The sequence below is a fragment of the Lissotriton vulgaris genome, chromosome 3_1, assembly GCF_964263255.1.
Source record: "Lissotriton vulgaris chromosome 3_1, aLisVul1.2, whole genome shotgun sequence".
In the NCBI taxonomy this organism is placed as follows: domain Eukaryota; kingdom Metazoa; phylum Chordata; class Amphibia; order Caudata; family Salamandridae; genus Lissotriton; species Lissotriton vulgaris.
The window spans coordinates 1,616,840,294-1,616,867,304 of record NC_141689.1 but is presented as its reverse complement, the minus strand read 5'-3'; positions in this window follow the sequence as shown (position 1 = coordinate 1,616,867,304).

Sequence of the window (27,011 nt, the reverse complement as noted above, 5' to 3'; positions counted from 1 at the left end):
TAACTGACCTGTCACTGTCCCAACGCACTCAATAGGTGACCAAGAGCAGAGGTCTGCGGAGCACTCTGTCAGAAGATTCTATAACCCAATCGGGGTTCCGGGAAGCTGAAGTGCTGGGGAAGCACTTTGTTGGTAAAATCGATAACTCAATCGGGGTTCTGGCTGATAACTGCAGAGAGGGAGTAGCGCAGGCGTTGCAACTGAACTGCCGGTGCCGGTCTTCACCTTTGGTGGTCCTGTCCTGATCCAAATTTGGCTTTACCTGTCCTAATTCTGATCTACACCTGCTAGCCTACTGGCAACTTCAACTTTCGGGGTTTTGGCCTTTAAACTGACCTGTGGCCAGGATTGGTCTTCACACCATTTTAGGTAAATATACATTTGTGTGGGTTTGTCAATGTATATGTTTTCCTTTCTCTTTACCCTTCCTACCATTAAAGCTTCGATTACATATGTTCCCTTCTCTTACCCTCCCTTTGATAAATGCTGAAAAATCATTTTGATTGCATATTATGTTCCTTTTCCTACCCTCCCTATTGAAAACTGTTTAATACCTCTTTTACATAGCTATATTCTGATTTTCATTATTGAGAGTCTTGGTGTTTAATCTTTGGATCATGACCATTTAGGAAACTTAGATAAAGATTTTAAAACTTCCCGAGTCTGTGGTTATTATGAGTGCAAATGTTATTTTTTTTCTCTATCCATCTTCAATCTAACACCCTGATCCGATAGGTTTACAGGTACCAGCGACAAGTATTGGTAAGTCAATGGTATAGAACCTAGTATGTGAAATATGTGGTAGTAGAGCAAAGGTTACCTGATTAAGTTATGAGTTATTGATTATGGGCCCAGGTGAGTATGGTAAATTTATAGTCGGTGACCTGCGCGCTCTATCAAGAGTGAAGGATTATTATTATTTATTTTTTAAGGTCTTAGAAGTAGGAGGAGGCTTTTGGATGAGACAAAAGGAGTTTTGGACAGGAGGAGTCAGAGGAAAGAGTTTAGAAAGGTTTGTTTTAGGCGATCGGTATAGAAAAAGAGGTGTCAGATGATGCAAGGAGGGGTAGAGTAGGAGAGAGCCTAGAAAGGGTTATTTTGGGGGTCATAGTGGTGGTATGGGGTTTGGGATAAATGAAGGAGTGGATATAGAGGATATATTGATAAATGTAAAAGATGAGAGATAGGGTAGTGCATTGGAAAGAGTAGAAAGAAGTTTGAGATGAGTCAGAAGGTTGGGCTAGAAGATATATTGAGAGAAGTATAGGCTGAGAAATAGGGTAATGCATTGGAAATGCTAAATTAGAAGAAAGTGATTAATATATAGATCTATAAGTACATTGAAAGTATATAGATACATAAAGTAGGTAAGTATATGTGGATTAAAGATATTGATAGAGGCACGGGATGAGAAATAGGGTAGGCATTGGATATGTTTTTTCAGGAGAAAAGTAACAGACACACAGATCCAAGTACATGGAAGGTGCATAGATGCACAATGGAAGTAAGTACATGTAGACCAAAGATGATTTTTATGTATTATTATTATTATCATCATCATCATCATCATCATCTCAACAACATAATTATTCTACAGGTTTATACAAAGCAATACACAAAGATAGGTACATATCTATAGTGAAAGCAAATGCTTATATACAGAGGGATATGCTGTAAATTTCTGTTTGCGTATGGTGCTTATGCGGGGAAGTGCCAATTATGGAGTATTTTTCTGAAGCTGGAAACAATGATCATCTGTCTGGTGTTTCACTGGCCTGCTCTGTATGTATGTCCATCCCAGTTAAAACAGTGGAAAAAACTGAAATCTGGTATTTTCCCTTTTAAAATATAAACCAAAACCAGCAAACATGTGAAGAAATCACTTGAGTTATTTGAGAGCTATCTAAATTGATTCTAAAGGATTATTAAATCAAAAAGAGGTGTAATTGCCATGTTACAATAGAATACTGAAATCTTTCTCACCTACCAGCACCTGGGCCTTTCTGAATAGCAAACCGAAAACAAATTGCTGGTGGTTTTTCTAAGAGAGGTTGCAACTCTACTGGTGGGTGAAAGTGGTAGGGCGTAAAGGTCCGGAATAAGTGTTGTTTCGTTTTTGGGGAGAAAACTTTCAAGAAACCAGTGGCAAATGGTACATTTTAAAGTCAAATTTGAGAAAGAAAGGTTTATAAAGCAATTGTGAAAGTGCAGTGATGAAATATTTAAACACATCAAAACCTGCCCCATATCTTACTACCTTAAATATGTTAGACAGTTACTGTAGTGAGCCACTTGTATGAATTGACGCAAGTACTGTGGAAAGGAAACTATGAATACGTTAACATAAGCAATCTGAAGATTCGGCAGCTATCTCTTCGCGATAAATTGCATTTTTACGCCACTGCAGGGCTGGGTACAGTTCTGTACCAAGAGGCACATGTAGTGTTTAGGAAGAAGGTAGTGTCGCACCCTACCACCTAGCAGGCTTTTGCAATGAACCTCCTTTCACATGCCCCTTAACCCCTCCCATGCTTGTGACGGAACCGTTCCGTCACGAGCCTCGGGTAAGCTGTGCTGGTGACGGAACGCCTGCGCTAACGTTCTCTAGCGCGGGCGGGGCCGTGACGGAACCGTTCCGTCACAAGCACAGCTAACCCGCGTGCCGTGACGGAGCGGTTCCGCCACGAGCACGGGACCGCCGCGCGGCCCCCCACCCCCTTAGCACTGCGGCGGAATAGCAGCCGCAGTGAAGGGGTTAAAGGAAAGGTGCTTTCAGCTGTAGCAGGCAAAGACTACATGGTAACTACAGCGGCCGAAGCATTCATTCGGGGTCTGTCTCCCCAGCCAGGGGTCACCCACACCTGCACTGCCGATGTTTGCTAAATCATAACTATGTAAGCGGAAAGTAAACACCGGGGGCCTCATTTATGAGAAATGACGCATCACTGCGTGAAAGCAGCAATGCGTCACTTCTCAGTGCGCACTCCTTGCGACATTCCTGATGCGTCATATTTAATGTATGATGCATCATGTCGCAAGGAGTTACAGATACGTCAGAAATTGTAAGCGCAAAAGTGACGCATTGCTGGAGTGTGTCACAAAAGTGACGCAACTCCAGCAATGCGTCCTTTCACATGGGGCAAGCCCCATGTGAAAGGGCCTGCATCAGTCTTACGCCTGCTGTGAGGCAGGCACAAGATTTTGACGCAACGGCGTCCTAAAAGTGACGCAGTAAAATCTCAGATTTCACTGCGTCACTTCTACGACCCTTCCTTGCGTCAATGCGCCCCCCTTGCATACATTATACCTGGCGCAGGTATAATGTGGCGCAGGGGTTTACAAAGTGACGCATCTACCTAGATGCGTCACTTTGTAAATATAGCGCAACAAGGTGCATTTTTTACACCACTGGTGCGTCACAAAAAGTGACGCACCGGCGGTGTAAAAGTGACGCACCGCCTCATAAATGAGGTCCACAGCTCTGAATACTGCGCAAGTCTTACTTTAATGTTGTGACACGCAATGCCCTCGGCTCGAAAGCAGCATTCACTGAACGTTTTGTTATATAAATTGCATAATGATAACACGCTTCCAGTATTAGGGTTGCAGCCCAGCTACAACATTGTTCAACATATAGAAAGTCAGTGCCCTCTGACACCCACAGGCACATGTGTGAGTGTGTGTGAAAATTACAAATCCGGACAGACATACACAGTTTCTGGCACTAACCTGAAAATCTAACCGGAATATGAAGAATTGAACTGAACATGATTTTTTAAGAACGTGCATCACAATACATACTACTTCAAAGTAAAATAGTATAAAATATGTGCATCCATTGTCCGAGTCTATTGATGTACTGAGTACAATGTCCGCAATCTGAACTTTTTGCCTATGCTCACTATTGTGTGAATTTAACGAACGTCAAATGGACATATTCAAACGTGTTCGAAGACGGAGTCCAGTGTTCAACACAGACTGAATAAATATGCACAACTTTCCATAATGGTGCATTTACATCCTTAACCAAATTAAATATACGCTGACAGAATATACATCTATACTAACTGACCGTACACACACGTTGCAACGTTACATTGCTTCTTCCGAATAGTTTTAAGGAAAAAACACATTACACTTGGCAAGATACATTTAGGCAGAAATATCATCATGTCAGACACGCTACACCGACGACCTGAGGGGGGAGGCGGGAGGGGTTTGGAAACAAAACTATATATAAAATAAAATAAAGTAAACTTACCGTCCGGAGACTCCGTCCCGACTCCCGCCGTCGTGTTTTTCAAGTCCTGCAGCACGTCATCAGGAAGGCGACGCGGCAGGCTACCTCCCTCCCCTCCCCTCCACCGCCGCGTTCTTGAATTGGTGCGGCCAGCTGCCGCCACCTACGTCATTTTCCAGGGTAGGGGGGAGTGGCTTGGGGGAGTGGCTTTTTCACTGTTACTACTGTCTGGGCGGCCTCAGGCTTCCCAAACAGTCAGTATTAACAACAGTGGGCAAGCCACTCCTCCAAGCCACTCCCCCCTGCCCTCCAGTAACACAGCCCGCTCTAAAGTTCTGCTTTCTCGCCGTGCGAGAAGGCAGAAACAAATGGTAGTTATATGGCAATAACAACCATTTGTTTCTGCTTTCTCGCACGGCGAGAAAGCAGGGGGCCGGCACCCAAACGTCCCCATGGAGGAGTCGTCACTGCATAAACCTTATGGATTGTACACTGCACGGCCGCGCTGTGAGGCCTATATTCCAATGCAATAACAAACCGTACCGCCTCCGCACAGTAATACGCTCCCCACATTTCACACCCATGCTTGCGGGCATTATTATCTCTGGTTACAGCTGCCAAAGGGGATCTGCCTCTTGTATTTATTCTTTTAGGCTGAATCTCCATCATATGGCAAATATAAAATCATGCATTCCAGGGCTATTCTTTTATAAATTGTTTATCCGTTCATTTCAGCTGCATTTACAACTGGCATGGATAGCTAAGGGACATATTAACAAGATGTGCGATAATAAAAGCACATCGCACATTTCCATATCGCCGGATTTAAATCGACGTGATAGCGCGTAATTATCAATGCACAACACGTAGGTGAAATTAAATCCGGCGATAGTCGGCAATAGGGAACATTAGCGCATGAAAACAAGCGTTGTTTTCACGCGCTGTGTGCCTTGATAATATTTGGGGTGGATTCAGCTTTATTATCCACACCCCCATGTTATCAATGCCTAACACCTGATCAAAGCAGGCGTTGGGAGACCTGCGATAGACGAGTTTATCGCAGGTCTCCTTCTCCCAACGCCTGCCTTGATAATAGGGTGTTCACACCTCCAACCACATTTTACATGTGGTTGGACGTGGGAACGCCCACCCTGCATCCCATTAGCGTTATTCATCGCCCCCAGCTCGGCGCAATAGATGAGGTCAAGATTAAGTCCCTAACGGAGGTAAGAGATGTATTGGTAATAGTGCGATTAAAAAAAAATATGCCCCTCAAAGTTTATATTAACAATTCACTGTGAGAAAATGCCGCTGGGTAAACAATGACTCTAAAAAAAAAAAATCTGATTTTGCCTTTAAAAAAAATTGGATTCGACGAGATAAAGCCACTGTAAAGGACCAAGACAACTATATTTGCACTTGTCTTAAATTATTATGTTTAGCTCAGAAACCTTTAAAAGTAAAAATTGCCTTTAAAGCACCTTATAGACTGCCAAATACAGCTTCTTGGAAATGTCAGAAGGAAGGGGATTGCGTTTTAAAAATGCTTTCATTTCTAGATTTCAGGGTCTTAGAAAATGCTGTGGGTTGTTTGTACTGGATGCAGTCACAAGTTTTAAATACAAGGGGGCTTATTTAAGAGCCCTGCGTCACTTTTGCGCCGCACCAGCGGTGTAAAAAATGTGCCTTGTTGCACCATATTTACAAAGTGACATATCTAGGTAGATGCGTCACTTTGTAAACCCCTGCGCCACATTATAGCTGTGCCAGGTATAATGTGTGCAGCGGGGGGGGGGTTCTGACGCAAGTTAGGGTCATAGAAGTGACACAGTTAAATTTATAAGATTTCACTGCGCCACTTCTAGGATGCAAATGCGTCAATATCTTACGCGTAAGACTGACGCAGGCACATTTCACATTGGCCTGGCCCATGTGTAATGACCCATTGCTAGAGTTGCGTCACTTTTGTGACACTCTCCAGCAATGCCTCATTCTTGCACCTACAGATACGTCAGAAATACTGACGTATCTGCAACTCCTTGCGACATGATGCGTCATACTGTAAACATGACGCATCATTGGTGTCGCAAGGAGGCGCAATGAAAAGTGACGCATCGCTGTTTTCTCGCAGCGTTGCTTCACTTTTCATAAATGAGGCCCGAGATTTCCCAATCAGGTTTGATATTCTGAACATAAGCGGATATCAAGCTGTGGGGTGAAGGAGATAACCAAGGGAAGAACACTTATTACACAACAAACTGCACAATAGAACAACACGAATATTTTTTTAATGCATTTAAGCGAAAAGGTCACGGTGAGAAAGCACTTACAAGACAATAATCTTTCGAGCACATACACATGGAACTTGGACATTAAATGAGAGGTTGAACTTACAAGGGTATTTCAATTAGTGAATAGACAACCATAAAAGAACCTAGCAGGTGTCAGAGAGCTTAGAAGAATCAAAGCACATTGCCAAAGGATTAGGGTTTCAATGTATACATTATGCAAAGTGTGAATGTATATGGCTTGCTCTAGATATAACACCCACAAGGTGATGGGAGCAGCTTGCAATAAGTCTTACCACTGGCAATACCTCGGGGTAGCACTCCAACTCACTGTTCTTTTGCTACCCACGCCACCTCAGTTTGGACCCAGCCATGTGCAAATCAGTCTTGACCCTGCTCCTGATGGAACAGTCCAGTCTAAACTGCCAAACCGCTAAACCAGGCCTTCCCTGAACCAGAACACCATCAACGTTGCAGGACCGGTTTCACCCAAGTTACAGAAATTAAATGGAACTTGGACATTGAATGAGAGGCTGAGTCTACAAAGAATATTTAAATTGCTGAAGAGACAAACATAAAAGAACCTTTCAGATGTCGGACAGGATACAAGAATCAAAGGAATAAGACAAATGATAAGGGTTTCAGCTTATAAATTATGTAAACTGTGAATGTAGCATAGTAAATGACTTGCTCTACATATTAGCATGGTAATCACATGATATTCGCCAAAGGGCTACCACAAAGCACTTATGTAAGGCTAAGGAAAAGAGCCGACTTACACCTACAAAGAGAAATCGAGCCCTAATCTTTGAAGAGAGAACACATAATAGGAGGTGACATTGGAAAACCTTTTTGACCTAGAACATCCATTCATTACTAAACACAACATACAGTGGGTTTGCCCTACATAAACAAAAACATGGCACAGCTCTTATAGTGCTTCGAGTTCCCCGAGTGATCATAAATAGGCCAACAGATATCACAGGTGGTAAGCAGAGGATTCGGCCTGCATCGACTTAGGTTGATCTTGTACCATAGCAGGAATGGGGTTTAAACTATGAAAACAGACATAAAAATCACTGAACCGAATGCAATTCGTTGAGGTCTAGTGTTGCTTTATGAATTATGATATGTGAAATTTTGCTCAATGGTTTTTCCTCTAGAAGTTTTACTGGGCAGGAATTATGGGAAGATAAATGTTTTCAGTTATCTTCTGAAAATTAGAACAGATTGGGCATGCAGAGCTGAGGGCAGCCATCTCCAAGAGTACTGGACTAGCCAAATGAGGAGAAATAATTATAGAGGGTACTGCCGGGAGGAGGGTCAGGAACACAATTATATTTCTGCCAACATAAACTCAAAAAAATCCCATTAACAGTAGACTAGTTCAATATGAAAGCACAGCACAATTCTGGTTTTGAATCCTTTTGTTGGACTTGGCACTGCTTGCAGGGTCATCCCGAAACCTTTTGCCTTTCCCCTAGCCCTTTCGCTGTGATGGAATTGGTGGGTTCAGGATGTTGGACACTTTCTGGTTAGAAGTGCAAAGTGTGTGTGCTTTCTGCCTTACATAGGTATATTAGGACCCCCCCTCTCTTTAGGGGACATCTCTCCCATGGTCAGAAATGTATAAGGCATATGTGATGTGAGAGGAAAATAATAAATGCTGTGTAATGGTGTACGCACCTTTATTTTTAGCATTGCAGAAATGTCACTTTTAAAATGGACGCCATTTCTGTCTGCTTGTGCCGCCTGCCTGAGGTGGGTTGGCGGTCTAGTGTTTGAAGTGACAAGGTGCTCTACACTTCACTCAGTGACAGTGAGGCTGGAACTGCCAGGGACCTTCTAGAAGCTTCCAGCTCTTTCTGGTAGGTGGGAGGAGGGGTGTATATGTAGAGCAGTAGAGATGCCATGTGCTCAGACTGAAGGTGGACTGGAATTAGAGGGGACACTGTCAGGAGGTACCGCCGCATGGGCCTGTGTGCTGGGCCCTGAGCCCATTTGTACCCCTCTGCTGTCCAGATGGCCAGTTACAGCCTTTGCTGGAGTGAAGACTGCTGTGTCAGGAGGAGTGCCACTTTATGGGAGATGACTGCTTCTAGGAGCTGCTGTCCTGTACTGATGAGTGTCCACCGTCTGCTGATCTTGCCCAGCCTGGCCTGAATGCTCTGCTGCCCTAGCGCCTCTTGAGTGCTATACTTTGACTGCCTGCACTCCAAGGAGGTGAGGAGCGTGGGCGCTACTCCCATGGGTGGGACCCCGGGAACTGTGAGTCACCTAGCGCCTGGTAAGCGCCATATTTGAAGTGACTGTGCTGCTCTGTCTGCACTCTGGCACCTGGTGGGCACTGTTTTCCTGATTACCAGAAAAGGTATAGTACCTTCTGTCCCTGAAGCTTCTAGTGGGCCCTTGTGCCTCGCAAGCGCTATATTCAAGGTGCCAGGGGAAGAGGAGCTGACGCCTGCAGTGCTGTGCTGTCAAAGCACTATATTTCAATTCCCCTGCATGTGTGCCGCATTAGGGTGCTGCCAGAGTGCCATATTTGCATTGACTGTGCTCTGCTTGCTGCCAAGGCGCTAAAACTGAGCCCAGGAGAAGAGGAGCGGACGTCTGCAACACCGGGATTCTAAAGCGCTATGAGGGGATCCCGACGTGTGAGATTCCCCCCTGCCTGCTTGGTTGACAGTGGGCAGCTGCAACGTATTGGGGGGCATTGTACTCCTCAGGAGAAGAGAGAGAGAGAGGAGTGAGAGACACTCCTGCCCTGTCCCAGTGCTTTGGGCACTTTGCTTTTGCTGTTTTTGCAGCCAGCCCTGACTTTGCGGGACATAGGGCATTTGAGCCCCGGAGAGGCCAGTTGGCCTGGGGCCAATTCAGAGTGTTGTGCCCCCGATTGGGGCGAACTGTGTTTATGCTGGCGAGGCCTATTGCCCCATAGAATTCATTGCATAATATTATTGCATAATGCATTTGTACCTAGGATGATACCCAATGCTTTCCCCTCAGGTTTTCAGTGCTGATTTTAGGCCTATTGTGTTCCTCCGAAAGAGGTGCCACTTGATAATATGTTTATACCCTAGGATTGGTGCAGAGTATAATTGGCAGGCCTACTGTGGCCTGTATGCTACTGATGATACCTCATACTAGTGTCTTGCAATGATGTTTTCCAGCCTAAGGTTTCCTTGCTAATGAGAGGCCCCGGGCGCAGGTGAAGGCTACTGTGAGGATACTCTATTTGTATGCCTAATCCTTCATGCCTACTATGTTTATGCCCACAGGTGGGTGCCTAATGTTTTTCCCTTAAAGCTTTCCTGCCTCATGGGTTATTCATGTTGTTTATGCATATTGAGATGCCTCATGCAACTTTCGCCCAACGGTATGACCATGATGTTTGAGGGTTATGCCCACTGTGAAGGTTGGTTATGCGAATGAGATGCAAAATAGGATGCTTTAGATTACGCCTGCTCTCATACGTTACTGCTTTTATGCTTATGATGATGCCAATGCAATGTGCAGGTTTAATGTGAGGTTACCATGGTTTATGCAAATATATGTATGCCTCATGAGCATGTGTCATGTGCCTAATGTTTTCCTCCAGGCTTGCGCAGGATGTGTTTATATGCTGACCTGGCGTGTTATTCTAGGCCCATTGTTTATGCTTCATGCTAAGGAGGATGCCTTATGTTTAGGCTTGATTCTTTTAACAAGGTCGCCGAGGTCATGATCTAGCCAGAAGGTCCTGGCTGTTATATATTTAGTGATATACTTTACCTTTATTCTTCACCCTTCCAGTTACCCTAACTGTACGAGCGATGGTCCTGGCAGTGGCCCGATTGGCGCTGCCCTGTAAATAGTCCCTGTGTAAATCATTACCTAGTGCCGGCTCGCACAGTTTGTATGCACCTGTGATTCCCTACTGCAGTGTTGATCTTATAATACACACACTGTTTTTCACCCAAACTGGTGTGGTCTCTTTTTGTAGTGTGCAAAGTCAGTGATCCGAAGCACACCCTCATTTTAAACATGTACTGTTCCTTTTGAATTTTCTCAAGTTCAGCGAGCAGCACCCAGAAGTGCTCCATTCCTTTAGCACTTAAATGCATAACAGTGAACAAATGGTAATCCGCTGGGTTGCGAATTAAACCGGGTTGCACAGCTTGATACACCTTACTATTCATTAATACACTTCAACAATAGTAATCCAATTTTCATCCTTTTATTTCTCATGTGGTTTTTCATATTTAATCCTTCACGTCAAAGGTGAGAGATTTCCATTAATTTATGCGTCTATATATTTCCCAGAATTGCCCATCCAGGCCTAGTCATGGACATTAAGGAATCTCAAAATCTCCCAGTAAACACGAACATGTAGCACCCAATGCATTTCGGTTATTAAATAACCTTTGTCAGGGGTTTCTGCAATTTTATAAAAAACACATGCATCAGTCGCATATTTTTGATATTAATTAACCCACCCGCAACTAAAACACAAATCAATGACTACCACATCCCCTTCCCTTTACAGAAACAAAAAACGAACAAGAACAAACGTAAAAGTCAATGAACCTCCCTCATAAACCTCCATTAAATACCCTGAATCACCCTGTGCAAAATGAGTCGGAGCCATAGCGCCGGGCTCTTTTAAACTCCCTTCATAGAAGCCTGAACGTGTGTACTGCTCTTCTCCAATATAATGTGAACTGCATTCAAGTTTATCCCGATTGCTGTTCCATTTAAACATAAGTGACCCCTTGCTTCCACAACGTTCCTCCAAGCCCCTCAACCTCACCCATTTACATATATCTGTTCGTATCTATCCCTTGTGCATACCTGCGTTATTCGTCCTACTCAACAAACAGCATCCTCTCGCAGTGTGCGCCGAAATGAAAAGTTTCCCCGGCTTAAGCTAAACAAAATGAGTTTGAATGGATGACCCTCCCCTCCGTGAACCAATCCTTCTACATCACGTGTGTTAGTGATCCACCTCTTCGAACAAAAAACGAGCAAGAACAAACGTAAAAATCAATGAACCTCCCTCATAAACCTCCATTAAATACCCTGAATCACCCTGTGCAAAATGAATCGGAGCCATGGCGCCGGGCTCTTTTAATCTCCCTTCTCTAAAAGTCTCCCTTCATAGAAGCCTGAACGATGTTGCTTTAAATGAAGATGGAGTCAGGTGTTCGAAGAGGTGGATCACTAACACACGTGATGTAGAAGGATTGGTTCACGGAGGGGAGGGCCATCCATTCAAACTCATTTAGTTTACCTTAAGCCGGGGAAACTTTGCACAAGGGATAGATACGAACAGATATATGTAAATGGGTGAGGTTGAGGGGCTTGGAGGAACGTTGTGGAAGCAAGCGGTCACTTATGTTTATATGGAACAGCAATCGGGATAAACTTGAATGCAGTTTACATTATATTGGAGAAGAGCAGTACACACGTTCAGGCTTCTATGAAGGGAGTTTAAAAGAGCCCGGCGCCATGGCTCCGATTCATTTTGCACAGGGTGATTCAGGGTATTTAATGGAGGTTTATGAGGGAGGTTCATTGACTTTTACGTTTGTTCTTGTTCGTTTTTTGTTTCTGTAAAGGGAAGGGGATGTGGTAGTCATTGATTTGTGTTTTAGTTGCGGGTGGGTTAATTAATATCAAAAATATGTGACTGATGCATGTGTTTTTTATAAAATCGCAGAAACCCCTGACGAAGGTTATTTAATAACCGAAATGCATTGGGTGCTACATGTTCGTGTTTACTGGGAGATTTTCAGATTCCTTAATGTCCATGAATAGGCCTGGATGGGCAATTCTGGGATATATATATAGACGCATAAGTTTATGGCAATCTCACACCTTTGACGTGAAGGATTACATTTGGAAATCCACATGAGAAATAAAAGGATGAAAATTGGATTACTATTGTTGAAGTGTATTAATGAATAGTAAGGTGTATCAGGCTGTGCAACCCGGTTTAATTCGCAACCCAGCGGATTACCATTTGTTCACTCTTTTTGTAGTGTGCCTTGGGTGTCGCCTGTGTGTGCTGCGTGGATGCTTTACACATTTCCTCCGGAGTTTAGCCCGCCCGCTCTGCACCACGCTACCCCCTTTCTAATACCTTCGAAGATCTTTTGCATGGAAAACTAGTAATCTTTGTCGCTTACCAAATTCACCTTCAGTGACAGGAAAAAATAAAGATCCATTAAATTGTTTGGCTCAGTCCATTTTTCCTTTAAAGGAAAATCAGTAAAGAATAATTCAATAATTATATCCACTCACTTTTAGTATTGCCAAGCTTTAAGTATTCATTCGCTTATTTGTCACAAATAATTTTGTTCTTTGTACAATGATGATTAGCAACAATTCAACCAGGCACCTCTTGTCAAATGACCTTTAATTACTTTAAATCAGGGGTTTCAAACGGGAAGCTCGGGAGCTACTGTTGGCTTCCCAGTACACTGGAAGTAGCTCCTTTTCCTGAACAACAGTACTGCACAATATATAATTCAGAAGGTCTAGCAACATTGGAGAAGGCACTACTACATACCTCTAGTACCTTAAGAGTGGCAGCTAGTCAAACCAATGGAAGGGCCACCCGTTTACACACAAACACAAACTGTGACAATTTGCAGAATTAGCAACATTGCCATCTGCCTCCAGTCTTGATTTTGCAAAGCCACATGGAGAGTGCCACCTTGTAAGCCCCACTCTATCAATCCTACAGTTTCTGTAATAAAGACAAGATGTTCTTGGGGTGTTTTACCCAAAATAAAAAGGTCACATTGGATAGAAAAATGTGTGCATTTTGAAACAGTGAAATGCTGATGTTTGAAAACAAAATGACTGAAAACTGTGTCCTTGCCCCGCTACTTTTTTTTTTCTTTATCAATGGGGTGGACAAGGCTTTACAAGTGGTTCAAGCAGATGCCCCGTGAATCACCAGGAGTCCTATTCCGGTGTTACTTTATGAAGACGACCATGTATTGCTATCTAGGACCCCCGTAGGTTTACAGTGATTAATTAATGCTTTTGGGGATTTCATTTCTCCAAGAAAATTGGTAGGTAATAAATCGAATACATATGCCATGATATGTGAGTCTATGTCAAAGAAAGGTAGAACCTTTTATATTGATAACACCCCGGTAGCTACAGTTGATACCTTCTGCTAGTTTGGTGTGACCTTTGCAGGTAATGGGTCATTGTCACATGAAACCACAAATGTTAGATCCGAGATGAATAGAAGCGCTCATGGGATTTTTAGGTTTTAAGAAAAATTGGGCAATCGACCAATTAGAGATATGTTGGCCATTTAAAGGGCCAGAGCTGTCGCCTCTGCTATTTATGAAGCTTGTCTTTTGTAACAGCATGGAACTGCAGACTGAGGAAAATTGCTTCCTGTTATGTTATGTTAAAAATAATTTATTAAGCGCACTGCCACCGATTGGTTTCCTGGCGCTGATAAAGACAGAGAGCGGAGCCTGAGGTCGTGTAATATGCTGCTGTTATTGGTATGCTTGTCTGAAGAGCCAGTTTTTAACGTTTTCCTAAATGACATGAGATCCGGACAAGTCCGGATCTCAAAGGGGAAGGTGTTCCACAGACTAGGTGCCAAAAAAGCGAATCTGCAGCCTCCAGCACGCTTGCGTTTAAAAGCAGGTATCTGGAGGAGGGCTAGATGGGCTGAACGCAGATTGCGGGAGGGAATGTGCCTGGTGATGAGTTTATCAATGAATTTAGGACTATTGCAGTGGAGGGATTTAAAAATCATACAGCCGGTTTTGAAGGAGCAGCGTTGGGCCATAGGCAAGTGGATGTTCTTAAGCAAGGGAGTTGCAGGTTGCCATCTAGGTTGCACCGTAATCAGTCTAGCCGCGTAGTTCTGCACCATCTGAAGGCGTTTTAGCAAATAGAGAGGTAGGCCTAAATAAATGGAGTTTGCATAATCCAGGTGAGAGAGCACAGTGGCAATCACCACCTGGATGAGGGCCTCTGGGGTGAAAAAACGTCGCACCTTCCGGATTTTCCTGAGCTGGAAGAAGCACTTGGAGACCACCTGACCCACTTGCGCTTTTAGTGAGAGATCACTATTCAGGGTGACTCCAAGTGTCTTTGCTGAAGAGGAGGGGATTGGGGCTTGGCCCATATCTGATGGCCCCAATGTTTAGCGCTATCTCCTGTGAGCAGCAGCTCCGTTTTTCCAGGGTTTAATTTTAAATGGTTTTGGTTCATCCATGCTTGGATGAACCTCATAGTGGACTGAAAATGGGAGATAGAAGAATCCGAATTGTCGATGGTGAAGAGCAGCTGCAGGTCGTCTGCATAGTTGAACACCTTCACCTGTTTATCTCTTAAGGTTTGGATTAGAGGAAGAATATAGAGATTAAACAGGTGGGGTGACAACGAGGAGCCCTGTGGGACTCCGCATGTGATGGTCTGTTTAGTTCCAGCCAGATCACCAAGACGGACAGCCTGGGATCGATTCTCTAAGAAGGACTTCAGCCAGGAAGCAGCTGTGCCCCTAATGCCGGCCTGGTTGACACGGTCGATCAAGATGTTATGGTCGACGTGTCAAACGCGGCCGACAGATCTAACAGCACCAAGGCCTGGGGGGAACGTCTGTCAGCGCAGTCCCGGAGAGTGTCTAAAACCGTGACTACCACTGCCTCTGTTGAGTGGGCAGGACGAAATCATGCCTGATGAGGATCTAAGCAGTTTGAACCCTCCAAAAAGTTGGACAGGCATATCGCGACGTGGGCCTCCATTACTTTTGCTAAAAAGGGGAGCAAGGATATAGGGCGATAGTTTGCCATGCAGGTTAGATCAGCCCCGGGTTTCTTCAGGAGTGGTATGACCGTCTCTTCCTTAAATGCAAGGGGTACTAGACCCGAGGTAAGGGAGTCCTTCAACAGAGTGTAGGCCGGGATCGGGAGAGCAGAGAGGCACTCTTTAAGAATGTAAGGGGGACATTTGTCCGAAGGGGAACCAGATTTATCTCTTACTAGCAGCTCCTGGAATTGTTCTGGGGTAATAGTGGGGAAGCTATTAAGTAGGGCAGTGTTGATAGTGGGGTGAGTTTCAGAGGAGGTTATAGTGAGGGATTTTGGGATTCTCTCTTTGATGACCGCAATTTTATCGATAAAGGACACATTGAGTGCCTCGCAAAAGGTCTGGGTTGGAGTCGCACTAGGATGGACACTGTCTAAGTTAGTCAGCTCATTCAAAATTGAGAAAATATCCTTAGGTCTATCTGATGAATTGAGGATGCGAGAGGAAAAATAAGCAGCATTTGTGGAGAGAATGACCTTCATGTAGTCGTTCCTGGCCATGATGAATCTGGATTTTAGATCAGGAGAGTAGCTACGACGCCACTGTCGCTCTAATTGGCGCAAGGACAGTTTCTTTATTTTTAATTCTTGCGAGAACCATCGTTTGGTGTCAGCGCGCCAAGCCAACTTGATTTCCTTATAGGGTGCATGGATGTCACTTGCTGCTTGAAGCCAAGCAGCAAGGCTGGATTCAGATGAATTGATGTCAGGGTGAGGAAGTGGAACAGTGTTAGCTAATGTATTTAGAAACTCTGATCTATCTAATGTATTCCATTTCCTTGCTCTACTACCGGATAGAGTATCAGTTAGCTTGATGGGAAGGCGGGTAATCTTAAATTTGAGAAGAAAGTGGTCTGACCAGAGGCAAGGAGTAGTTACCGGGGTTGTGGTTAAGGGAAAGTTGGACGAAATCTGGTCCAAGATGTGACCTTTGCAATGGGTTGGCGCGAGTACTTGTTGTGAGAAATTCAAATTCGTAAGAAGCTCTGTGAGGGGAGCCTTCCAGGGGGTCGTTAAACCAGTAATTAAAATCACCAACCAGAAAAATCCTAGCATGTTCCATGGCTAAATTGGCAATTTTCTCACTAAACCTTAAAGGGAAGGATGGCATGGAATTAGGGGGTCTATACAGAAGTACACAAGAAATGGTAGTATGTAGGGTTTCGAGTTTTAATACTAAATTCTCCGTGTCCGGCAAATTGAGGCAAGTAAGGGTGGTAACTTTTAGGGTAGAGTGTATAATTGCCGCCATCCCTCCGCCAGATTTACCTGAGACACGGTCCGCGTGTATAATGTAGTAATTTGGGGGAAGTGCTGCTATTATATCTGGGGCAGAGTCTGGAGCCAGCCAGGTCTCAGTTAATAAAAGGATATCAGGACGCTCAGTGACCAACAATAAGAAAATGTCCTGCTGATGTTTTACAAGAGAGCAGGTGTTTAAATATAAGATGGTCAAGGGGTGAGGGAGGGGAGCAGGCTCCACCTGGCAGAGAGGGTCGATGCTCGGTGTAATGGGGATTTCTCCAAGGGTAGTGCAGTCTGCCAAGATCCCTAATCTCTTAGTCCTGCTGTATGTGTCACTTGATATATGGCCATGGCCTTTATTGTAATTAAAAAGGTCATGACGGGAGTATGAGATCAGACGGCAAGCATGCCCGGCCCCGGGACCTGGTTGGGCGCGGACGGGCTCGCCTTTAGCGAGCTTCGGCGCGCCATCGGCGCGCCCGCTGCGCTTCCGAACCGGGGGAGCCATTTTATTCCTGTGGGGGGCGGGAGGGGCGAGCACTAGACCGCTCGCCTGCTCCTCACCTCACTCAAGATGGCGCCTGAAGTGATAGACCCCAAGCAGCACCTAATCGTCTGCAATGGGGGAGATCACACTTCAGGGTGAGCAGTTAAGGTTTACAGCAGGTAAATGCCAGCGCAGGGAGCGCGATAGTCCAATTTTAAAATTTCAGCAAGGTAAAGCTAAAACGAACGCATGTGCAAGTGCAATTAAAATATCAGTGAAAATGTCACTGTCTCAACACACGCTCACATACGGTCCCGGCTTCCGCCTCAGGACATCCACATTCAACTGTCAATCGGTGAATGCGGCAGTTATCTGGGTTTTTATGCCTGTGGGGACGGGAGGGGCCGAGCACTAGACCGCTCGCCTGCTCCTCACCTCACTCAAGATGGCGCTTGAAGTGATAGACCCCAAGCAGCACCTAATCGTCTGCAATGGGGAAGATCACACTTCAAGGTGAGCAGTTAAGGTTTACAGCAGGTAAATGCCAGCACAGGGAGCGCGATAGTCCAATTTAAAAATTTCAGCAAGGTAAAGCTAAAACGAACGCATGTGCAAGTGCAATTAAAATATCAGTGAAAATGTCACCGTCTCAACACACGCTCACATACGGTCCCGGCTTCCGCCTCAGGACATCCACATTCAACGGTCAATCGGTGAATGTGGCAGTTATATGGCGCCTGAAGTGATAGACCCCAAGCAGCACCTAATCGTCTGCAATGGGGGAGATCACACTTCAAGGGCTTATTATGTCTACCCACCTCTGCTTCTACTGAGATAATACATCAGGAGGTAGGGTTACAGTAGCTAGTGGATTTAATTGTATTACGTCCCTTGTTGTTATGGCATTCTATTTGGGTCAAGGAAGAGACCAGGTTTACGAAGTCAATCATTTTAGATTGTCTCTCCCTGGACAAAGCAATTTGTATTCTCTTGCTAAGATATATTATCTTATCTTTAAGAAGCAACTGAAAACATGGTTATTCCAGCAATAGTATATGAACCAAGCCTATGGTCAGTTATACTGTTAGGGCCCGATTCACAGAACTAACTTAAGACAAAATCCTAAACTTACTACCATTTTTGAATTCACAGAAGGCACGTACTCATTTTGGTATTCACAGAAGACACTTACTCATTTCGGTATTCACAGAAGTTAGGAGTCCTAACTTTAGGACTCCTAAATGCCTTCTGTGAATACCGAAAGTCCTAAAGTAAGGATTTTTCTCAGTTTAGGAGTAGTAAAATTAGGACTCCTGACTTTAGGACTCCTATATGTCTTCTGTGAATACCGAAAGTCTTAAAATTAGAATTGTTCTCAGTTTAGTAGTAAAGTTGGGAAAAATCCTAATTTTAAGACTTTCGGTATTCACAGAAGGCATTTAGGAGTCCTAATGTTAGGACTCCTAACTTCTGTGAATACCGAAATGAGTAAGTGCCTTCTGTGAATACCAAAATGGTAGTAAGTTTAGGATTTTGCCTTAAGTTAGTTCTGTGAATCGGGACCTTAGTGCCTGTCTTGAGATCTTACAGCACCGGGACACTCTATTTGAGTAGCTGTGCGCTCTATAAGTACCAAGTTTCATTTCATTCAATATTACATATAGTTGTCTGTTTAACTTATCAATTCAGTCTAATCCCCTATAGATAATTACAGAAACAAAAATTGATCATTAAGGCCAATTTTATGAATTATAGAACGGAATCTCGTATGAGGTTGGAAGGGAAAAAACCTACTGTTATATTTGATCAAACACTTCAGTATAAGGAAGACTTCCGAAGTAATATAACCCGGGTCACAAATCCATTGCACCGCTTTGTACTAATCAGATTTAGACTTGGAATTGCTAATCATTTAGTTGCTTTTCCACCACACAATCTTGTCCCCAGATTCGATTCCCTGTCCTTGTGATGGGCAGACTAAGCAAAAACCACTCCATTTTATGCTACTTTGTTGTTTTTACTCTAATTTTGGGCGTCATTATTTAAAACCCTTTTTTTAACTCAAAGTGTTAGATCACTTATAGCTGCTCTGAACTTTATGCTTGATCTTAATGATATTAGGGACTGTATTAATGTTGCACTTTTCATTTTGAAAGCAATAAATGTACCGGAAAGTATTACTTTCTAAATGATGATACTACGAAGTATTTGATGAGAAATAATTGTTTTATGGAAATTGTTAGAAAGTTTTTAGCCAATTTTAAGTATGGTCTTCCCTCTTGTTTGTAACATGCTTTGTTATCACTGTAATTGCTTTTATGGTTGGTTTTACACACCGAATAAAGCTTGTTTGTTTGATTGAAAACTCAAAACATATTTAAACCTGCTCTTTGAATGATAACTCATTCTGTGTTTGGGAGATTTATAGCTGTTAGTATTTCTTTTGTACCAATGGGCATTTGCTGCTGTGGCTAAATTTCATTAGCCATGTGGAGACATTTTATAGTGTTAAAGATTTTTCCTGACATTGCTGTTGGTAATCCAGTCTTTTTTACATTGGGCGGGGGGGGGGGGGGGGGGGGGGGGGGTCAGTGTTTGATCACAATATACCGTTTTAAATATAATCTTGACAAAATATTTTATCTAGAACATTGACAACCACACAATTGCAAAAGTAAGTATTTATATATAGGCCTAACTCTTACTGAAAACATGACCTGGGGGTTCAAATAAATGTCTAATGTCAAATTGATGCAAACTACAGGGGGCCTGGCCAAGTTTTTCAGAAAACCTTCCAGAAACTAGTGAGCTCGGCCATGGAGCTATATAAAAGCCAGGCGAGGAGTTCTGCTCTATGTGGGGTTGAACTCTGGTGGCACTCTAACCACAGGTCTCTGGTCACTACCGAGAACAACTTCCTTAGACAACAATTAGGACTACCAAAAGGCTCCCCTTTGGTACCACTGCGCATGGTACTAGGGGGGAGATCCATTGCTGAGGAAATTGGGTGCAGGCCATTATTCTTTTGGCTGCGCCTGTGGGTAACACCGGAACTGTCAGAGTATAGATCAGAGCTTCAGGAAATCTTGAGACTCCCCGGCTCAGGTAAGTTGCCATGGCTTCTAATTATTAGGGAGAGCCTAATTGAAATAGGCCTAAAAGAACTATGGAATAGCCCTGACTCAGCTTGTCAGGGCTATCATCACGTAAATTATTAAGTACCAGCTACTGGGGCAGACTAACCGCAAAACTCCATGCAGAACCCACTCGTGAAACCCTTACCTCACTTTTCCTGAAAGTAAAAGACACCTGCAGGCTGGAGGCATGTCTTGACGAAATCCGCCCGGTATCTGGCAGGAAACTATATATGCAGTTTTGCCACGGCTGCCTCCCCCTGCTTGCTTTTACTTGCAAATGGTCAAGCGGTAATCCAAGTAGGTGTCCAGCCTGTAACATGTGTGTTGAGTCTGAACCACATTGTTCTTTTGGCCGGGATATCAACTAACAAGACAAAAATGGCTGGTCCATCCAGCTGTGTAAAAAGCTAGGCACAACCCATTGCATGGAAGCATTTAGAATTCTAAAATATAACACAGATTCCCATATAGTTTTTGCAGTTTCACGTTTCTTGAATTCTATGTGGTGGGCCAGGAGAAACTTCCTTAAGATGCTAAACCACGGTCCTGAGTGTGACTGATTTACTATGATCTTCTTAACATAAAAAGTATTACTCTAGATGAACTGTTTTATCCCTTTTTTAACCTCTTTTAATCATTTTAACCATTTGTATATATCTGTGTGTGTTCTTTTATGGTGGATAACCGAAAAAAAGAAATATTGGACTGGACTGGATAAGTATAGTTTTATTCGTTTTATTTACATGCTGTACTCTACATCTATTTATCTTGAAGATATGTGTAAACCATATATCAGCTGTATCACTTTTGTCTTGGCGCAATGTATCTTAGTTTTAACAAGATGGACCAGATCACACACCATGACAGATCACATCATGTTCTGGACTTGCGGAGTACATTCAAAGGAGGATTCATATAACATTTGCCATTTCCTGAGTTTAAGGATTGGCAGGCATACAGTTTATTTCCTGTACAAGTGGGTTAGCTTGTCTGCCAAGCATTCTGGGTTGTCGAGGCAAGTAAACTTAATTGAAAGCTAGAGTAAGGATACTGGGATGTGGCTGTATAGGTGAGTTCCTGAAGCTTTTGTGTGTTGAATTGATTTTACTCTGTTGCTGGCTGAGAAGATAGGGTCGAGCATGTCTCTTGCAGTGTGGGTAGGGTCGGTGACTAGCTGCTTGAGTCTGAGATTAACTAGGCTTTCTAGGAGGCCGGCCGTGTTGGCATCGTCAGTGTTCTCATGGTGGAAGATGAGGTCTCCTAGGAATATGTACAGATTCGGGCTGATGGCGATAGGGGTGATGCAGTCCGGGATTGCTTTGGAGAAGGCAAAGTCCTGGAGGTCTGTAGGCGAAGGTGCCTCTGATGATGGTTTTGTTGTTTGTTTAGAGTTGGAAATGGAGGTGTTCCATGAAGCGGGTGGAGTCGTCTGTGATGGTTGAGCATTCGAGCTTCTCTATGTAGATTATGGTGATGCCTCTGCTATTTCTGTTGGATCGGTCTCAGTGCACCATCTTGTATCCGTCGGGGTGGCTGTGGTGATATCCGGAGCGAATGAGGGGTTCAGCTAAGTTTCTGTGATGAAGACTTTATCCAGGGCATGGGTCGTGATGGTATTCCACCCTTCCATGCCGTGTTTTCTGAGTGAGCATGCATTGATCAGCAAGCAGTTGATCTTTCTGGAGGTGTTGGCGTCAACCTTGTTGGTGGGTGTGTGTGATGTGATGTGGTTGATTGGAGAAGCTTGGGTGGTAACCTGGATGACTCAGGTGAAGCATCAGTTCCAGCAGGAGAAAGGACCTTAAGTGTTCCTGGTGGTGGCATGGGTTCAGTTGTTGTTGTCCTGGCGTCCAAGGTTCAGGCCTTGAAGTTTGTCCAAGACGAAGCAGTAGCGGTCCGTGGGAGTTGGGGTCATGGCGCTGGGTGTGATCCAGATGCATGCATGGCGTGCCCTGTGCGCGCATCTGCTGTGTGGTCCCAGTGCACTCTCCATGCCATAAAGAAACAGGGTGCTGTGGGAAGGGAGAGAGAGGGAGTGGTGGAGGATTCTTTGTGGGGAGGCATCAGACACTGCAGAGGATGGAGCAGGAGGCAAATAGCGGGGCACAGCTTACTCATAAGGTAACAGTAGGTGGGGCACCGGCGGTGCTGTGGGCATTAAGTGGGACCATGGGTAGAAGTAGGCTGGGCTTGCCCGGGGGGGTGAGCAGACGGGCAGACATACACTAAAGGGCAAGAAGGGCACACATAGCAAAAACAAGGCTGCAAGGTGCTGGGGGTGCACTTCAAGGAGCTTAACTTCTGAGGAAAATCAGGTGCCAAGGAGGGAGAGGGGCAGACATTGAGCGCGGGTGCAGAAATGGCAAGAGATTGGCAGCAATGCAGTTAGGGTGACTTACTCCCAGTAACAGAAGCTACTGGGAGTTGTGGTCCGCAGGTGAGGTCCAGCAAAGTCCTACATCACAACAATAGTGTCTTCTGCAGCAGTACCAGATACTGAACCCTCTATAGTGGGCCTCTGATAATGAGGCCAAATGTTTTGTAAAAACATATGGAGAGACGGTCTGGATCCAGGGCCTTCCTAGATGGGATAAGGTTAATCGCCTGCTTAATCTTGCTCCGTTCTATTAGTTCATTCAGTCTTCTATTGTCATCAGAAGAAAGAGCTTTTAATCAGCAGGCTTCTTTGGGAGTGCTACTGATGGAGAATATAAGTCGGCGTAGAATTTCTGGAAAACATTAAAGATTTCAGCTGTTTTTGTTATGCAAGAGCCTAAAGAGTCTTTAATATTAGAAATCAGTGAAGAGCTCTTCTTAAATTTTAAATAGGCAGCTTATGTGTTCCTGGCTTTATTTAAGTAACACAGTTCCCTCCCTTTCTGTGCCTGGATCTACAAATGTGGGAATTTACTCACAATTTCATTATATTTTTATTTCAGTTATTTTAATCAAGTCAAGGCAGAAGGGTCTTTCGAACCTCTGAATAGACTTTCTTCCTCTAATTTGCCTAGAGAGGATCAAACTTCTTTGTTTTTCTTAGACATCCTGATTATCAACTGTACTCAGAAAAAACATTTCAAGGGTTCCCAAAAAGTGATTAAAGAAGAGACCGAGGAAGTGCTGTCTTTTAGGAACAATGCCAATTCTTGGCTTAGTTCCCAGATATCAGCTTCATTGTCTAGAATTTCAGAATTCAATCTCCCCAACCAGTTTTTAGGTTTGTGGGTAGAATCCTAAGAGAGATAGAGATAGCTAAGTGATCAGAAATAGTGATGGGTTCAATGGTAGCAGATAAGGTGTCTTGCAACAGTGAATTATCAACAAAAATTTAGTAAATTCTAGAGAAGTTATTGTGAGGGGAAGAAAAGAAGGTGAATTCAGTGCCAATTGGGTTATGCAGCCTCCCCATATCTACAAGAGCATGTGCAGTGCATAGTGAACACATTACTTTATAGGCCTTAGGGGCTCTATACTTAAAGGCTGAGTGCCTATCCAAAATAGTATCCATTGGTAGGTTAAAGTCTCCTCCAGAATGGGGGACATGGCTTGGCCGGCTGCAAGATGGCCGCACCTTGAGTGGGCTCTGCCGGCCAAGCTCTTTATCTACTATAATCCTGCAGCCTGAAACATCTTAGTCCGCTTCTCGCACTGCCTACCTGACCGGGCGGATCTCTGGTGCCGGCTGGTGTTTTTCTGGCCTCTTGTGGAGCTCCTGGGGCTGTGAGCGGGGCCGCCGGGCCGGAGCTTGGTTCGGGCCTCATGTCCTGTGCCGCCATTCCAGGGAGGCCTGTTCAAATGCCGCGGGGCGGTGGAGACGCCCGCAGCGGAGCACCACTTCTTCTCCGGTGAGTGGCACCCGGGGGGGGGAATCGGCTGGAGACGGCCGGCGGGTTCTTTGCTGCCCGCGCTGTGCTTGTGGGTCTGTGGCTTTTGTCCAGTACGGCGGCCTGGTCCCGGCCTGGAACCGGGCGATTGCGGTGCTGCGGAGACTGTGGCGCCCTCCCCTGCCTTTCCCCACCTCCGCGGGGCTTCAGTCTCGGGGCCTTGCGTGCTGCGGTTGGGCTGGGCTGGGGGCCCTGCCCTCGCGGGCTGTGAGTGGCTGGGGCTCCTGGCGAATTCCCAGCCGGGGCGGCGCGGCGGCTCCGGTGGCTGTAGGGCCCCCCGGGAAGGACCTCCTCGGCCAGAGCTTCGCTCAGCATAATCTCTCAACCTGAAGCGCGGTGCTGTGGAGCTCCGCCCGGCACCAGTTTACCCCGCCTGGAGTTTCTGCCTGGATCGGCGCCTGTACTGGGGCCTTGTGGTTGACACTGGGCCCCTTCCACCTGTGCCTGGCTCTCTGGCCCCACGGTCGTTTCACGTCCACCCACCCCTACCAGGTGCCGCCTATGACTGTGTGCCTCCTCGCCTGCCTCAGCCTGCTGCTGCTACCTGATTGCCCGATGGGCCCCTCGCGCTGTTGGGTGAGCCCCTGCTGGAGTGTCTGAGGGGCCTGTTCTGAAGGCTGTGCCTGGCGTCGACATCCTGCTATGGCCCTCCCAGGGTCTAGTGAAGATCATCCTGTGTGTTGAGCCTGCGAGGATTGGTGTCATAGCATTCCTGGGGACCCTCCCTGCCCCCTCTTGGTCTGCCTTCGGTGCTCCTGCCTGCGCCTTCTGAGCCGGCCCGGGGTGCCCCCTGCAACTGTTGGCCTTTGGGGTGTGACCTCACCGAACTAACTCTGTCCCGCTTTGGAGGTGTGGATCCGCGGTTCTGCGTGTGCTGGTGCTGGGGGGCCTAGACTGTTCCCTGGATTCCCTGGCTGTTGTTCATCTGCACCCTGCACCTCGCGCCCCACCCTGGGCTCTGTTACCCCTGCTGTTGCTCACCGGCTTTACAGTGCTTGGCCTTGCCATGGGAAGGTCGATCCCAAACAATCCAAAATTGCTTTTGACTTGCGTAAATCTTTCCGTCAGGAGGGCGCAGGCCCGAGACAACGGACTCTGGTGGGGCGTCAGATGCTCCCCTGGGACGTGAGGACGATCTCAAGGCGATCGTGCTGGAGGTGAAATCTGCAGTCACTGGCATCACCTCTCAAGTGGAGCAGCTCTCAGCTCGTCTCGACACCGTGAAGGCCCCGGTGGACTCGCATGACAACCGACGTCTCCACGTCGAAACTCGGGTATCGGACGCTGAGGACGCCACCACACAGGACAGACAGAAGCTGCTCCAGATGGACAAACTCCTTGCGGTCATCCGTGAAAAGAACGAGGACCTGGAGGCTTGCTCTCGCCGGGGCAACCTACGCCTGATGGTTCTGCCGGAGTCCACCAATATCTCTAAGATGGAGGACTACATTGAGAATCTCCTTAGAGAGCTGTTTGGTGACGTCCTCTCATCCTCCTTTGTGGTGGAGGGGGCACATCGTTCGCTGGCACCGCGTCCTCATCCTGGTATGCCCCCACTCCCCATCGTGGCCAAAATATTAAATTTCCGTGACCAGGACAGGGGCACTATTACTCACCAGGGTAACACTCTTTCGCTCTATCCGGACTACACCATGTCAGTGCAGGCTGCGAGAAGAGAATTCCACCCGGCCAAGAAAATCCTCCAGAAGCACGAGGTGTCCTACTCACTGGCCTATCCGGCGAAGCTGAGGGTTCGCCAAGGTACCGGACCCGAAGGAGGCTCTGGCATTCGCCAAGCGTCTGGACAGGGAATCCAGACACTCTCCTGCCGTATCTTCACGTGAGGCCACCAACCAGCTGAGTGACAATGACTGAGGTGTTGTGCAGGCTACTGTATGTCTTCCATTATTGTCGTTGTCTCCTGTTCTTACTCTGCTGACCGGGGTTGGGCAGCGCTTTTCCCCCATTTCTTGCTCATCTCTGCTGCATGAGGGGCCTTCCTCATATTGTTGCAATGTATCTAATGTACTGGTAGATGGTTGGCCGTTGTTGAGCGCTGCCTTTTATGCTCGCTGTTTCTCCTCCTTTACAGCTAGGCGTCATTTTTAGCTATGTCTGCGGTGCCTGTGCGAAGTGAACTTACTGCCATCATGTTGTTAGTTACATAGGCTGCTGTTCTTCTTGAGCTTGGCCACCCTGCCTTACCGCGGGGGTGTTCGCCGAGACACGCCATGCCCTACAAGGGATGATTCCCAACGCTCTGGTTTTGGTTCCCCGTCCAAGTTGGGGTTCCCAGGGGCGGGGTGGGGGGGGTTTCTCAACCTGATTGGGGGGTTGGAGTGGGTGGTGGCGGGGAAGGGTAGTTAAGTACTGTGGGGGGTGGGTGGGTTTCCTGGTGTGGTGGGGGTGGGGGAGTGGGGGCGTTCTCCACATGATGTTGTGGTGTTGTTGCATTGTTATCTTATCACTGTTTTTTTTTCTTTGTATGCTCCAATGCTTATATTGTGCCAGATCTGATCTTCTGCATTCCTGTGCCTGGCGAGACACTTGCTGCTCCTTTGAACCTGCTTAGCCATGTTTATCCCACCCCAAGCAATGCGCCCTGGCTGCGACCCTGTCTTATTACCTCAGTGCCTCTGTATGCCCTCCTCCCCCTATCGGCTGTGTGACGGCGGTGTGATTCTCGTACCACCAATCCTCTTGCTACCTGGCGCAAGCGTCTGCCCTCCCCGATATGGATTCAGCATCCCTCGGCCTCGCCACCTGTTTTCCTTGCCCCGGGGGTTCCCTTTCCCTCCTACGGGATTGGGGGGTGGGACACGATTGACTGCCTGGCGGTTTCTCCCACGCTCCACTGTCTCTGTCTCTTCCCTATATGGCTAATATAACGGGCTGGACTTGG